Source organism: Xiphophorus hellerii, chromosome 18 (genome assembly GCF_003331165.1).
Source record: "Xiphophorus hellerii strain 12219 chromosome 18, Xiphophorus_hellerii-4.1, whole genome shotgun sequence".
Classification (NCBI taxonomy): domain Eukaryota; kingdom Metazoa; phylum Chordata; class Actinopteri; order Cyprinodontiformes; family Poeciliidae; genus Xiphophorus; species Xiphophorus hellerii.
Window position 1 is genome coordinate 6,274,808 of NC_045689.1, and position 17,026 is coordinate 6,291,833.

At 42.1% G+C, this 17,026-nt stretch overlaps 1 long non-coding RNA gene across 1 annotated transcript; it reads left to right on the plus strand.

Moving 5' to 3' along the window:
• Nucleotides 1-2,140: 2,140 nt before the first annotated feature.
• LOC116737334 (uncharacterized) lies at nt 2,141-16,803 on the plus strand. Its single transcript, XR_004342783.1, has 3 exons — nt 2,141-2,152; nt 14,294-14,297; nt 16,591-16,803. It is a non-coding gene; the product is annotated as an uncharacterized LOC116737334 (long non-coding RNA).
• The last annotated feature ends 223 nt before the right edge of the window (nt 16,804-17,026 follow it).

Below are 17,026 nucleotides of genomic sequence, written 5' to 3' on the forward strand. Positions count from 1 at the left end.
TAAATCTGTTCCTCTCCTCGCCTACGGGGGCGCTACAACAAAAACTACTGAAGGAAGCAACAGAAAAAGCTCTGAAGAAGACACTGAGCGCAACTTCCTTCTTCACAAAATGTAAACACAAATGAGCTCCGTCAGATTTTAGCAGTTGTAGGATTTCTCTTTTGTCTTTGGCAAACACAAGAAGCCTTTTGTCCAGCTTGCGCTAGACTAGCATATTTGTTTTGGTTGTATTTACCCAGAATTCCCTGCGTTGTAGTCCACTTCCTGCTTTCCGGTATACTTATAACAGAGTTCACTTCAACCAAATCGAGACTGAGGTTTTTAAGAAGACCAGAATTCGCTTTTTTCTGTCCAATCTGATGGTACAGATTTAGACGTAAAAAAACCTGCTTTAATGAGAGAGGAGGTTTAATTTTTCTCTACATATGAAACGGGTTATAAATGGTGATGAATTAACTAGTTTTCAGGTGTCAAAGCTTCCAGTTGCAAATGATTCTGTGAGTTTCTTCTTTTGAGTAAAAACTTTAATTAGCTTTTTTAGCTAAATTCCTGATAACTTTTGGATTAATTATTTTTCTCTCTACCAAATGCAAAAGCAAAGTTGTCCCTTTTTTAAACTTTAAACCTCTCCGTCGCCGTCTGTTCACAAACTCCTCAACTGGTCTCTGCTTTTTTTTATTATTATTATTATTTTTGCTCTTCTCTCCTCACTTGTCTTTGTTTGAAAACATCTTTCAATTTCCTGGGCAGCGGCCTTCAAAGGGAGCCGGCGGGAGGGTGCTGGGGGCTGAGTGGGATGCCAGAGGCTCGGTGACAGCTGGGAGGCAGGAGACCCCGAGTCGAGATCAGAGGGTTTGAGTTTCTGACCGCCGCAGACACACTGTCATTCTCCGAGCTGCTCCCCCCGCTGCTTTCTCACACACACACACCCCCACACACACACACACACACACAGAAAGTGAGGACTAACAGATGAGACCAGGCACTCAGGCACAATTTCATCTGATCAACTACAGCTAGCCGTTAGCTGCAATAATTTTTGTGTGGAAGCAATGCAGTTGCAGCATTGCTTCACTCTGGAAGCAATGCTACGTTTGCTACGTTTATCACTTTGGAAGTGATAAACGAAGTAAAATCCTGAAAGGAGTCACATTCATTAGAGAAGCTAAAGAAAGTGTATTTATACATTTAAAACGTCAAATTGTACTTGTTCATTAGTTATGTACGTGGCTTACCAAAGTTGAAACCCTTCTTGGTGTGGTGGATACACACCAATTATGCACTAATTGCCAGCAAAGTTTTAGTTTAGCGCTTTAGCTAAATGTTTAGCACATGTAGCTCCCCCCCAAAAAAATTTTCCTGATCAATTATATAGCTCTAATTTACTTGACTGTTTTGTAATGTTCACTTGAATAAAGTTTGACATCCTTTAAGTTTTGGTTATCAACTATAAAGTTAGAAGTTTATGTTTATGCTCTTATTTTGAAGTCGGGACTCTCTACGCAGCAGTTCTGTTTCCCCCCTCACATTCCCTCTTTTTTCCCTTTATTTCTCCTTTATTTACTCCAGCAATCTATTGTGGGAAGCTTGTAGGGGGTAAAAAACACAGCTTTTTCTTATCTCTTTCTTTGTTGGATTCTCTAAAGTTTGCATTGGCAGTTTGACCATCTAAAATGCTGCTCTAATTTCAATAAAACATTTCATCACGTCGTTCCCATGGAGCAAAAACTTTCTCAGGAACACCTGTCCTGACTCCACACCCTTCATCGCGCCGCCAAAGGTCTTCTGAGGCTGCAGGCCGACTTGCAACCTCTAGCTTTTATTCCCAGCTGATGATGTAAGTGTTGAGGGAAGAGTGAAAATAATCTTATTCAATTTACATAATGTGTTGACTTTGGAAGCGAGACCGTTCTGCTGGAACGACCGCAGAACCTTCTCTCTGGCAGCGCTCTCGCTCAACACATTTTAGTGATTAATGTCCTCAAACAGACTTGAAACATCTGTCCCACTTTCCCATCCAACTGTGTTTGGCTGCTGCATATGGCTCTGCAGCTTTAAAGGTGACCTATTATCCTTCCTTGAACATGTTAGGATAGATCTGTGGACTATTCAAAACATGTTTGGACAAACTCACTTTGATAATCAGATTTTTGTCTGCTCAGTTCTGCTTATTTTGAGCCGTTTTAGGTGTCTCTCCATCCATCCATCCATCCATCCATCCATCCATCCATCCATCTTCTCCCGCTTATCCAGGGTCGGGTCGCGGGGGTAGCAGCTTCAGAAGGGAGGCCCAGACTTCCCTCTCCCCGGCCACTTCTTCCAGCTCTTCCGGGGGAATCCCGAGGCGTTCCCAGGCCAGCCGAGAGACATAGTCCCTCCAGCGTGTCCTGGGTCTTCCCCGAGGCCTCCTCCCGGTGGGACGTGCCCGGAACACCTCACCAGGGAGGCGTCCAGGAGGCATCCTGACCAGATGCCCGAGCCTCAACTGGCTCCTCTCGATGTGAAGGAGCAGCGGCTCTACTCTGAGTCCCTTCCGGATGACTGAGCTTCTCACCCTATCTCTAAGGGAGAGCCCAGCCACCCTACGGAGAAAACCCATTTCGGCCGCTTGTATCCGCGATCTCGTTCTTTCGGTCATGACCCAAAACTCATGACCATAGATGAGGGTGGGAACGTAGATCGACCGGTAAATCGAGAGCTTCGCTTTTTGGCTCAGCTCTTTCTTCACCACGACGGGTGGGTCTCTGTCACTTTAAATCCAAATAATCTGCTGCTGGCCACGACCCCCCCAACTCAACGAATACGTTTCTCATTTCACGATCCACGGCTTCGGCTAATTTGTGCATGTGCTAAAAGAAGTAATTCCAAGGATGGTATTTTTATTACTTTTTGTATATCTATGTAATTGTAAAAATAATGATTTAAAGAGAATAACAAGAAGAAACAATTTAACTGTATTTTGATAGATTTTTAAGTAAATGTATGTGACTGTGTGAAGAAAGATGGCGTTGTTAATTGATGTTTTCCATGAACACATTGAGTTGTGCAATCACAGTTTTAGTTAATCATCAGATTATATTTTTTAAAAGTCTGTTTTTGTCTGTGAATCTGGAATTCTGCTTGGGTTGCTAGGTGACAGGCGGAACTCTGCTGGAGTTTCTAGGTAACTAGCTGGGGTTGCTAGGTAACAGGCAGGGCCTGCTGATTTGTCATGTTGCATTTTTTAAGTGGCTTGTCTTCCAGACACGAAAAACATTAACTTTTTTAAGCACTTGGGTTGTTTTTAGAAACAGTTGAGACCCAAATGGGAGAATAAAAACTTGAAAAAATTTAAATTTCGCATAATAGGTCCCCTTTATAAAAGGCTCAGTTTGTCTTCCGGACCAGGTAATCACAGCTTTATAGCATACAAAGGTGCAGGAACCACTTTAAAGCAGTATCTTTGTACTGAATGGCTCAAACAAATACCCCCAGCAGTGGGTAAAGTGTTGCCAGGCCGCTCCAACGCTGCCATAAAATGACATCAGCAACCACAAAGCTCTGGTTTGCCCACGTGAAAGTAAACCGAGGATCTGTTCAGAAAGGCTCGGAAACCTGCGCATTCCCCATGCATCTCGTACTCTCAAGGAAAAATATGCAGCAGAAGCCTAAAGTTAGGAATGAAAGAGAGAGAGAGACGGAGGGGGGAGTAGAGCTGGAAAGGAAGGAAGGAAGGAAGAAAAAAGTAGGTGAGCGAAAAAGGGGCAGAGAAAGAGAAGGGGGGGAATGGTCTTTGTTAAGCCCTCCACATCTGGCTTCTATTAGGTTGTGGGGGCCGCTAAAATAATGTTTTTCACTCGACAAGCCTTTCTGTGCTATAAATTACCCAGCAGCCACTGTGTCTTCCTGACTGAAACGCTTTCAGAGGGCCAGTTTTTGTTTCTCAGGCGGTCCAGCCCCCCACCCCCCAGCCTCGCTCTCACCCTGTCGGCTGACTCCATTTCAAAACTCCCTCTCAGCTCCACCGTGCTTCCTGTCTAGTTTTCAAACTTTACTGTTCTCATATTTTGGATTATTTACGTCCTTGTGGGTCAGAAGGCTGAGTCTGCGCCGCAGTAAAGCAGAGAAATGCAGCATTGAGACTGTTTGACAAGATTCCCCTGTCAACCCTGGCTTCATACAATCATATGTTGCAGAACAAAGATCCTGCCATCAAAAAAGAAGAAAAAAGTTTTTTTTGGCTGTAATGACCATTAATAGAAGGAGGAAGCTTTAAGAATATCATCCCAACTGTGAAGCACAGGGTGGCTGCATCATGCTGTGGGGTGTTTGATTACAGAGTAGACTAATACACTTTACAAAATAAATGACAACATAACAATACTAACTATATAATAATATATAATAAATATTAGCCCGGCTAACATTAATGTGCTATACCACCATGGAAGCTAATGCTAAAGCGCTAACTTCAATTCAAATTATAAGACTACAACCAACAAGCACCAATTTAATTTGACTTTAGAATAATTCAGTGTTTTAATTTGGAGAGGAAATGCAACTGCTGAGTAGGCAGTCTTTGCCCCTTCAAAATAAGAGCATGAATATAAACATCTAACTATACAAACCATTCTTTAGTCTCCAACTAAAGCTTTAACAAGGATGTCAAAAGTTATTCAAGTGAAAGTTTACAAAACAGGCAAGTACATTTAGCAGCTAAGCTAAGTGTGCTAAACATTTTTGAAGTTACAAAACCACTAAACAAAAAATTAGCTCCTGTATTAGCGCATTAGTGGAAGTGTGTAGTTAGAGGCTAAGACTTTTATTTATCCCTCTAAATATATAATTTTTCATTCCAAAATGATTTGTTTTTGAGAAATGCACTTCATACTTTATGTTTTGCATTTTATTTTTCATCTTTTATGCCATCAACCTCAGATAAACTGCAGAACAAAGTTAGCGATCATCATTTCTCCTGCGAAAAACATGCAAAAAAATTAAAATATTACTACTATTTTTCTTGGACTGTAAATATTTTCTAAATAATAACTGTAACTAACATGTGTTGGTTGTTTATACTTTTCTTTTTTTGCTAATCAAAGTGTTTGAGAACTTTGATTTTGTAATCTGACTTCCTGATTTCCTGGGGCTGTAAATACGACACATTTCCTACTATCTGGTTATTTATTTTGTAGATCAATACCCATTTTTGCTTTTTATTAGTCTGTAAGGTTTGTTGTATATATACTAATTGGTGATTTTTTTATTTTTAAAATGGACACATTTCTCCTCAAAAATAGGAAAGAGAAGAGAACATTCCATTTAGACTAGACAAATGCGTGTTGCTCTACATAAGGAAGAGATTTTGCAACATAATGGCAACAAGAAATGCATAATTTTGCCCAGGCTTACAGTTGGAACAATAGTTGGAACATTTAAATAAATAAAAAAAAACTAGAAATGTGGCAAATGAGGATCTACGTTTATCTTACCGCCAAGCGCAGTTCAGATGGTTATAAGGGAGGCAAACAAATCTGCACTTGTGAATTTAGAGAGAAAGTATCACCTTAACTACTCGTTTGGACTTGTATCTCACAGCGTTTAAAATCCACACGAGGATACATAAGGAAGTGAAGAAAAGAGAAACACCTCATTTACATCCCGTTTCATAAACAGACCTTAAACTTCACTGCTTGCATCAGATTGTGTCGTATTTCACCCGCTCAGTCTGTTCCTGTCGAGTCTGATCATTACCAGGGGTGAAGCAGAGTTCAGTGTGCAGAAGCGCATAAAATTAGTGCAGGTATGGAGCCGGAGCCATGAGGTCTAAGGGCCACTGAGGGGGCCACAGGCGGGAGGAAGGAGCGCTGGGCGGCGGGTCAGTGCTTCTTCACCAGGAGAACCAATTAGATGAATCAGAACTGACAGCCAGGGGATGAAAGGAAGATGCCTCGCCGATGTGCAAATTCAAAAAGTAACACTGACCTCACCAAACTTGATTTTGCAGCCATTAACCACCTGCTCCATGGTGAGGCAGAGGCTTCCTCAGGTGACCCCCCGACCGAGCAGCACATCTGCTCTGAAACCAGAGACCACCGGGACGTGGTAGACTTTCTCCAAAACACAAGACGAGTCGACCAGAAACATTAGTAAGACACAATGGGAGAGGTTTTAGGTGCAGGGTTGTGCTGATTGCTTTTTGGTGCAAAAACATAAAATTTTACCAAATATTTTTGGTCTAGCTTCTAGTCAAAAATCTTCGTACGCTTAAAATAAGATAACTTTTCAACAAGATCTAGGAGCTTCTTCTAAATCAACTATTCCTTAAATGTTTCCTTGAACGGGTTAGGATACGTCTATTGGTTTATTACACTATTTGAAGAAAATCATTCCTAGATAATGAGATTTCAGTCTGGTCAGTTCTCCGTTCAGGATGAGCTGGTTTAGGGCGTATTGTCTCTTTAAATCCAAATAAGCTGCTGCTGGTCACGCCCACAACTCAACGTTAGTAGATGAGCATCTATTACTTTTATTACCTCAAACTCTCAAAAACAACTGTGAATAAGAACCTTTTGCCTTCTGTTATTACATTAGTTTCTGATTTTGTAACATTTAAAAAATCTATTATGAAATAATATTGAATTGAAGGAATGGATGAATTTCTACTCAAAATGAAGATTGTTTGTTTGGTGTTCATTTATCTTTAAAATTGTTGAAATTTGGTGTTTGTTACATTTTTTTCACAAAATTATTCTTGGATAATAAGATTTCAATGCGCAGCCATTACACAGCGCATGCAGAGGTAAAGCCAGCTGACCAAACATTTTGTTGCTAGGCGACAGAGATCTACTGGGGAATGCAACTTGTGGTTTCTGGATGGTAAGTCGGCAGCAAAACACTTGTTGCTGACTTGTACAGTTCATGCAACAGGAAAACAAGCTGACCAAACGTGCTGGAACTCAGCTGGGGTTGCTAGGTAACGGGCAGGGCCTGCTGATTTGTGACGTTACATTCCGCAGGTTTTTGAAACGGCTCATTTTCTAGACACCAAAAAAACATGATCTTATGGCCTAAAAATTGCTGGGTGTTTTCTTTTAAGCATTTGGGCTGTTTTTAGAAGCAGTAGAAACACAAATGGAAGCACAAAAACATGTAAATGTTGCAGTGGATTACACAGTATTTTATTTATAGGTAATCGAGTAAAGCCTTGTAATTTTCACCAGTTTGGGTTTGTTTTTGTCTGAAATCCCAATGAGTCATATTAAAGTTTGAGATTGTAACATGAAGTAAAAATTAAGTACTGCTTCAACAGGCCAACCAACCGTCTCTCCTGAAAACTTACAACATTCTAGAACAGCTTGAGTTGTTAATTTATATATTTCTGTTTGTCTAGATGGACGTCGGATATCTTGAGGTGAATCAATGACTGAAATGAACCTGTAGACACATTTCAGCACGTTGTAATTCTAGCCGGTCACGGCCTGTTATCTGGGCCGAGGGGATGTCATCCCTCCACGGGCACCGGTGCCCCGACTGTCTGTGTCTCTATTACTCCAAACCATAATTACCTTCTGAACTCCAGCCAGATGTTGAAAGAGAACCTGTTCAGATGGGCCAGCCGTCTGGAAGCCGATCTGCTCCGGTCTGAGAAACTGTTCTCCACGACTCAACTTTACCGGCAGTGATTTATGGCGTTACATATCTGCGGTGTCCTTATCTGGCACTGGAAAACAGCCGTTGCTTTGGCTATCTGCTATCAGGACGCCTGTGTATCCTCTGGCTGCCAGAGTTTATCTCTGCTTACAGCAGGAATGTCTAGATAACAGATGAGGAACAAGATAGACAGTTTGGATGCTGGGTTATCTCTGAGCTCGTCCCAGTTTATCCAGTTAAAAAACGACCTGTCGAACACCAGATGTGCCGCTTACCTCCATATTTCTGGAGTCCGCATTGAAAAGTACTCAGACTCGAGTCAAAGTACAAATAAACAGACAAAAATGTACTTTAGTAGAAGTAAATGTACCACATTAACATTTTTACTTGAGAAAAAAGTAAAAGTGTTCTTACTGTATGTATGTTTATGTAGATTAACAGTGTGCCATTTTAATGAGCAATGCTACAGATAATTTCTGTTTTTATTGTTTATCCTCTGGAAATTGTTTACACTTGGAGTTGCTTTTTGAACCAGTTACCTTGAATAACTAATTGATGACTTTCAAACGAATAATTGATTAAAAAAACGCAATGTGACGTAAATGTAAAAGTCAAAAATACACACCATCAAATCCATTTTAAGTGGATGCAAAATTCACATTTGGTATGTTTTTTTTTTTACTTCCATTTGAGCTGTTTCTTCTAGAAAAAGCCCAAGTGCTTTAAAAAAAAACAGATCTATTTTTTGGCAGTAAGTTCATGTTTTTTTGGTGTCTGGAAAATGAGCCGTTTCAAAAACCTTCGGAATGTAACGTCACAATTCAGCAGGCACTGCCCGTTACCTAGCAACCTCAGCTGAACCCACCCCGTCACTTAGCAACGTAAGCAAAGCTCTAGTACATTTGGTCAGCTGGTTTTACCGCTGTATGCGCTGTACAATGGCTGCTGGGAGACACAAGTGTTTTGTTGCTGACTTGCCATCCAGAAACCACTTGCTGCTTTCTTGTTGGTTGTGCAGAAGGTTCTACTATTGCTTTTCAAAGATGCATGGTTGTATAATTATGCATCTGTTTGGAGCCATTTTCACGTGTGAGCTGGTGTGGCCAGCAGCAGCTTATTTGGATTTAAAGTGACAAGAGGCCCTAAAACAGCACAAAATAGGACGAAGTGAGCAGACTATTATCTCGATATTTAAGAATAATTGTGTGCTAAAAGTGTAATGAACATGTTTTGTATAGGCCATAGACTTATCCTAACCTGTTCCAGGATGCTTAGGTGACCTTTAAGTAAAATACAGATATATGAAAAATGTACTTAAGTACAGTAAAGAAGTATTTCGCTACATTCCACCACTGACTCAATTGGATCATTTGAAATGGAAGTGTGTGCGTGTGCGGGCGTGCGTGCGTGAGCAGGGAAAGCTACTCCTCCATGCAGGGGTCTAAGATATCAAAGCAGAGGGCTGAGGAAGGGTGGATGCAGCGGGCGGTTTCTCTAGGTGGGGGTGGGCTTTTGTCTCCAGGCCTCCACCAGGACGCCTTGAAAGGATCGCCGAACAGACTCATTCGTCGCGGCTCCCAGCTCTGCCCGTCTGATTGGCTGTGGCGGGCGGGCAGATGTTGGAGCTACTGCAGGGGGTTCGGATAATTCCAGCTCCTCGCTCTCACACCACGGGACGGTCATGCAGCTCCGCCGGCTCCCTCTCTCTCAAACGCAACCTGCCGGAGCCGGGGGCTCGCGGGGCTCCCAGCACACAACGCTCGCTTGAGTGACTCTCAAAGACAGACGCGCATTTGCCACTTCGTCTTCCTCGCATCAAAGATGAGCGTAAATGCTTCGGCCCGGAGCAAGTCTGCAGCTGAATTTTATTATGTGTGTTAACTGACCATGTGTGGAGCCACTTGAAGGTCCTATTGACAGACTAAACATGTTGTCAGGGGTCACAGCTCTGCACTGTCACTGAAAACAGATTACAACGTCACATGGAGTTACAAAGATAAAGTTGGCTCCCAATTCAGGGAAATGGCTAACGTTTGATTTCACCTGATTTTTCACTACTGTCAGCATCTTTAATCTGCCCTAAAAAGGAATTTTAAACCTAAAGAACTGAAAATTAAACGACTGATATTAAGTCCCAAAGTTCATGACAAACATTCTCCTTCCGCAGAGTGAAAATCTGATATTCAGTGGACCTTGGCACTTATTGGCTGTTCAGTATTTACAGATTTTTCTGTATAAAGCAGCTTCAAATTATTGCCGTATATAGGGATATTCACACCTGACAGTCCGGTAGATTCAGTACGATTGGAGACCAAAATTGCAACATTTGTTACATTTTCCGCTGCTGCGGTTTCTTTTCTCACTGCACTGTGTCAAACAATCCAAACTAATTAAAAAACCTGTTCCCCTCCTCGCCTGTGGTGGCGCTGCACCAAGAACCACTGAAGGAAACAACACAAAATCCTCTGCAGACGACACTGAGCGCAACTTCCTTCTTCACAAAATGTAAATAAAAATGGAGTGGCGTCAGATTTTAATGGTTGGGGAATTTCTTTTTTGGTTTTTGCAAAAGCCATTTCTCCGGCTAACGTTAGACTCTTTCGTTTGTTTTGGTTGTATTTACCCAGAATGCCCTGCGCTGCAGTCCACTTCCTGCTCTCACAGTGTTCTCCGGTCCGCTTGGTGTTCACATATGCATCCAAACTGCACCAGAGTTCACTTCAGCTGAACTGAGATTGAGGTTTTTATGCAGACTAGAGTTTGCTTTTTGGTATGCATCAGAGTTTTATTACATATTTACACCTCTAGTAAACTAAGATATTTGGACTAAAAACTAAACAGAAATATTTGGTAAGATTTTGTGTTTTTGCACTGTACAGTCTTTTAAATCAAACACTAAAGCTCTTTTAACCATATAGAAACAAGACTGTGAATTTATGGTATAAATCAGTGTCTTCAACTATGTTTTTCAGTGCATAATGAAACTACATAATCATTTAAGTTGAATTTTTACCGACTTATGCTCATTAGTTTGACATGCAATTACTTCTGCACAAACAGCTCTATTCATAATTCCTTAATATTTTCTCATTCCTTGAACTTTGCTTTCTTCAGAGTTGGATTTCCCGTCACTTTTTGTTGGAGAAGTTTTTTGAAGCCCTTTGTAAAATTGGCACTCAGTGTTGAGCGCATAGCACAACTCTACGAGCTCAAGAAGTTGGAAAATATTTGTCTGGAAGAGTTTGTTCCTCTTTTTTTCTTTTCTTTTTTTTAATCAGACCACAAAAAAAGAAAAACAAAAAATTCTCAAACTTATTAGGCATGTGGGGATTTTGAGCACCAGTCACGTCAGTCTTGTAAATAAATTAAGCTGTTTTGGGATCAATACAGATCCCAAAACATGGCTATAAAATACTAGGAAGTGTGAAAATGTAGCTTTTTTGCTATTTTACTGAGACTCTGATCCAGAGAAATGACTGGTATCTTTGTAATTGGTTGCAAAAATCAATAAACAAGAGAAGATATAAAGCTAAGTTTTTACCATTGGCACACCAAGTTGGGTGTCACTGGTCCAATTGGAACGGCCAGTAGATTCAATATTATAGAAAAAGTGGCTTTTAATTGTATTCTTTCAAAATTCACCTGCTTCCATTCTGCAAATTTATTTTCATGATTCCAATTTGAGCTACTATATGTTTACCAATCATTCTTGTAGTTCAGTAGCACCAAAATGAGTTAAGGAGACACAAACAACAACAAAAAAGAACGGCTGAAGAAAATTTAAAGAATGATCAAGGTTTCTCTTGGGGTTTGCGTTTTTTTCACCAATACGGCTAACTGGCAGAGATTAAAGGAGAACTGATGTCTCAAGGCTAATGCTCCTGACCTCACCTCTCTTTGAGTGAACTAATTGGTGTGGTTAGAGCAAAGATTACTCCTCTGCGTGTCGTCGGAGTGATCCTGTCTCCCGTCTCGGTAGCTCTCTTGCTCTTTATCCCTATCTGTGGCTGGGCTGCGGCGGGAGATAAGAGTACAGCACGTACATAGTGGTCTTGTGATGCGGAGTCGAACTGGGCAGGAATTGTAATTACTCTGCTTTGCATCAACAGACTGATGCCCGCTGAAGGGTCTTGGCCCCTCGCAAAACTCTTTCTGGCTGAGTTCAAGAGGCAGATAGGCTATCTGGAAGATCTGCAGGCTGCTGGGTTGGAAAACAGTTCCCATATTGTCCCCTGATGGTGAAAATCAGGGAATAAACTTTTTTTTCATTTGCATTAAGCCGCAACGACAAAGGTTTAACAAACAACTGCAGATTAAAGGAAGGATTTAATTTTTAATCTCATGAAAGGAAACAGCTTCTGGTTGTTTCTTAGTCAACCAGGATCCTCTGAACACAATTCAAAGACTTAGAAAACCAAAGGGACGTCTTTGAACAGGTTACAATGGGCCTATGGCCTATACAAAACATTTTCTGCACAGAATCATTCTCGTATAATAAGATTTTAGTGATAAGTTCTGCCTGTTTTGAACTGTTGTAGGATCTCCTGTCACTTCAAATCCATATATCTGCCCCTGGCCACGCCCCCCAACTCAACATTTACACTCGCATGTGAAAATGGCTGCAAACTGATGTGCAACTATACAACTACACATCTTTGAAAAGCAGAAGTGGAGCCTTCTGCACAACCAACAAGAATGCAAGAAGTGGTTTCTGGATGGCAAGCCAACAACAAAATGCTCGGCTTTTCTAGCAGCCATTGTACAGAGCATGCAGCAGTAAAACTTGTTGAGCTCAACTTGGGTAGCTAGGCAACAGGGCAGGAGGTTTTTAAAACGGATCATATACAAAAAACCTTAACTTATTGCCAAAAACAGTTTTTCTTCTTTCTTTCTTTTGAGGCACCTGTGCTGTTTTTGGAAGCAGAATAGACCCAAATGGAAGTACAAAGACATGCAGAAAGTGAATTCTGAGTAAATACTCCTGCAAAATACTCTTTGATTGACGCATTTCATAATAGGTTCGCTTTAAATTAGGCGTACCCACACCAGTCCTGTTTAGTCCACTTTTTTCAACTGTGGTACGTTTGGAGAGGCGTGAATCTGGAATCGAATTCTGATGTGGACTAAGAAAACAACTTTGGTTTGCCTACAAACCTCGGACTTGGTTCGGTTGAAGTGAACTCTGATGCGGTTTGAATCCAAATGTGAACGCCAAGCAGACCAGAGACCTCTCCAAAATCAGGAAGCAGACTACATGGCAGGGCATTCTGGGTAAAAACAACCAAAACGAACATGTAATTTCAGCTCTAGTGGAGAAATGTATTTTGCAAAAGATAAGAGAAACCCATCAACCGCTAAAATCGGACTTTTCTACATTTTTATTTACATTTCATAAAGAAGGAAGTTGCGCTCGGTTTCTTCTTCAGAGGTTTTTGTGTCGTTTCCTTCAGTGATTCTTGGTGCAGCGCCACTACAGGCGAGGAGGGGAACAGGTTTTTCAACGTGTTTGGTTTATTTTTGGCAGGGCAGTGAAAAACTGAAACACAGCAGCTGAAAATGTAACAAATGTTGCAGTTTTGGTTCCCAACCGACCCGAATCTACTTGACTGTAAGGTGTGAAAACCCTAAACATCAAAAGACTGACTGATCAATGCACATTGTTGGGTTTTTCTTTTGCAGAAACGAAACAGACGTGAGGCTATCCCGATGGGAAAAACGTTTTATTGACAGTATGACTCGACGAGCCGGGAATATTTCAGCCCAAACTTGGACCGGCGCCGTCAGAAATGAGGAGCAGCAGTTTGGCTTCTTGCGGCCTCATTCGGTCGATGCCTTTATGGTCGTCTCTTTCTGCATCACGCTGCGCGTTTTCTCCTGCTATGATTTAAAGCAGGAGGCAGGGAGGGATTTCAGAGTAATATAAATTGTTGTCAGTGCCGAAGCTGTGGAGGTTAAAGGTCACCGCTTCACAGAAAACAGACAGCAGTTGTCTTATCGAGTGGGGATCAGCCTGCTGAGGCTCTGAAGTGCCTTTGAAGCGCGGCGCTCCCGTAGGTTCAGCATGGCGTGACTCGAGCCGAACGGGCTGAGCAGAACCATGACGGGGGAGGGGCACGGTTCTGGTTGTGGTTATCGGATGCCGGCGCAGCGTGTTGGAGAGATAACAAACCCGGAGGAGGGCAAGAAAATCGAAATGTCCGACTTTCCGAACGGGCCTCCAACCGAAGGTCTGAGCCAGCGATGCACATCTGTGCCTTATTTCATTGCTGTTCAGTGTTGCGCCGGTAAACAGACCCGAGTGGACCCACAGAGCCATGCATCACGGAGAATGCAAAGGTGCAGATCTTATATTGAAGCTGCATTCCAGTCTCGCCCCCATGGGGTACATGACAGGGCTTTACATGAAAGAGAAAAGGGAGACTGCAAGTCTGAGGAGGATATTAGAAAAATACATTGGAAAAAGTTGCCTCTGGCAATTTCTTTCACTTTTAGGAACAATTTTCTACCTTTCCTTCAGAGGGGGACGTGTGTTCAGGAGAGGGGGAGGAAGAAAAGGAGGGTTAATGTAATGAAAACCAACTGGCAGGCCGTCACTATCTATCCATCCTGGTCCAGGGGTGCCTGGACATGGAGAGGAAAAACAGGCCCTCTGCTAATCCAGTCCAGTCTGCTCCTTCACTCTGCTCTCCGTTTCCCTCCGTCTATTTTAAATTCAGCAGAGAAAATGTTTCTAAAACAAGAAGCACTGGATGGGGTAGTTCACTGAGTTTCTCACTCCAAAAAAAAACAAAAAAACGGCAAAAAAAATCTTACCAAGTATTTTATTTTGTCCAGTTTCTAGTGCAAATATCTTAGTGCACTTGAAATAAGACAAACTAACTTACAAGTAACCTTTCCACAAAATATGAGCTTGTTTTAAGTCAGTAACTCCCTAAAATTAATTAAAAACTACTAATTCAACTGGCAGATTATTTCATTATAACAAGGAAAAAATGTCATGTTATAAGTGAAATAATCTACCGGTTACCTTGAACTTTTTTTTATCATTATTAAAGAATTATTTACTTATTATTATTACTATTATTATTTACCTCTCCTTAGGCTGCCACCTTATCATGGTGGATGGGTCTGAGGGCCCCAATGATCCTAGGAACTATGCTGTCTGGGGCTTCATGCCCCTGGTAGGGTCACCCAAGGCAGACAGGTCCTAGGTGAGGTACCAGACAAAGCACAGCCCGAAGACCCCGATGACGAACGGCAACATTCAACTTCGTGTTCCCTCGCCCGGACGCGGGTCACCGGGGCCCCACTCTGGAGCCAGGCCTGGAGGGGGGGCATGACGGCGAGCGCTGGGTGGCCGGGCTTTTACCCATGGAGCCCGGACGGGTTCAGCCTGAAGAGCAGACATGGGTCCCCCCCTCCCATGGGCCCACCACCCGTGAGAGGGGCCAAAGGGGACGGGTGCAGTGTGTGATGGGTGGCGGCCGAGGGAGGGGGCCCTGGCGGTCCGATCCTCGGTTGCAGAAGCTCTTGGGATGTGGAATGTCACCTCTCTGGTGGGGAAGGAGCAGGAGCTAGTGTGTGAGGCTGAGAGGTTCCGGCTAGAAATAGTAGGTCTCACCTCGATGCATGGCTCTGATTCTGGAACCAGCCTCCTTGAGAGGGGCTGGATGTACTTCCACTCTGGAGTTGCCCACGATGAGAGGCAACCGTGGGGAGATTGTTGCTCCCCATCTCGGCGCCTGTACGTTGGGGTTTACCCCGGTGAATGAGAGGGTAGCCTCCCTCCGCCTACGGGTGGGGGGACGGGTCCTGACTGTCGTTTGTGCTTACGGGCCGAACGACAGTTCAGATTACCCACCCTTTTTGGAGTCCTTAGAGGGGGTACTGGAGAGTGCTCCTCCTGTGGACTCCCTTGTTCTGCTGGGGGACTTCAACGCTCACGTGGGCAATGACAGTGAGACCTGGGGGGGCGTGGTTGGGAGGAACGGCCCCCCAGATCTGAACTCCAGTGGTGTTCTGTTGTTGGACTTCTGTACTCATCACGGATTGGCCATAACAAACACCATGTTCAAGCATAAGGGTGTCCAAACGTGCACTTGGCACCAGGACACCCTAAGCCGCAGTTCGATGATCGACCACACAGAATGGAGAAATATGAGGTCTTAAATTTGTTAACTTGTTTCCTGTAACTTCAGTGTTTTAATGCTGATGCTGCTTTTAAATGGTTAAAGTTATGTGGCACACTTAAATATCATTTCAAAATCCAAATTATTATTTTTTTAGTTTGCTAAAACAAAACTGGTGAACTAAATAGAAATGATGCTAATGACAGTAGGTATGTTAGACACGGAAAGCATTCAGTAGCATTCGGGGGGCCACCAATGAAAATCTACTTAGGGCCCCAAAAAAGCTTTGTCCGGCCCTGATTTCACTCATAAAATTTAATTATAAAGAAAACATAGAAAGTCTCTTTCTAATCGAAGGAAACGCTGCTGACACGCCTCTCTCTACCAGAGGTGGGTAGTAAGTAGCTACATTTACTCAATTACATTTACTTGAGTAACTTTTTGGGAAAAAGTACTTTTGGGAGTATGTTTACTTTACTGCTGTACTTTTTACTTTTACTTTAGTAATTTTATTATGAAGTATCTCTACTCTCAGGATTTCAATTTTTTTCAAGCTAATTTTTGACTTTTCAAACTCAGAAATTTTCTTTATTTTCTTTTACATTTATGAGGGTTTTTTTCAGCTGGCTGTACTTTTTACTTTTACCCAAGTAGTTTTATTTTTAAGTAGCGCTGTCTTAGTTGAGTAAAATTTCTGGATTTTCTACCCACTGAATGAAAGGCAAACCAAAAATTCACCAAACACAGACACACACCTGCAGGTTTTCTTTTATATTTTCTATGAATATAAAATATAAAATAGTTTTATATGATTTTTTTTTCTTGAAAGAATCTGATTTGGAAAAAATTTCTTTTGCCTGATTTTATTTTTTGTTACTTTTAGGAATTATTGCCATTTTCGTCCTTAAGATACCAAAATTTCCACTTGACTTTACAATCTGATGATGTAATTTTTAAATATTAATTGACTGATAATTAGATCAGTTACTCAATACTTTAGTAGACTTTTTACCAAATACTTTTTTACTCTTACTTGGGTCATTTCTTGACCGACTACTTTTTACGTGATTAGAAATATATTGAAGTAGTTCTACTTTTACTTGAGTACAGGTTTTGGGTTCTGCCTCGGCTCATTACCCAGCCGGGTTTGACAGGTAGGGAGAGCCGTTCGTTCTCACCACGTTTATTACCGGCTGCCTTAATGAGCACTTTGGAGCGCCACCTTCACGCTGTGATTTACAGAATTTCTTCAGCCCAGATCAGAG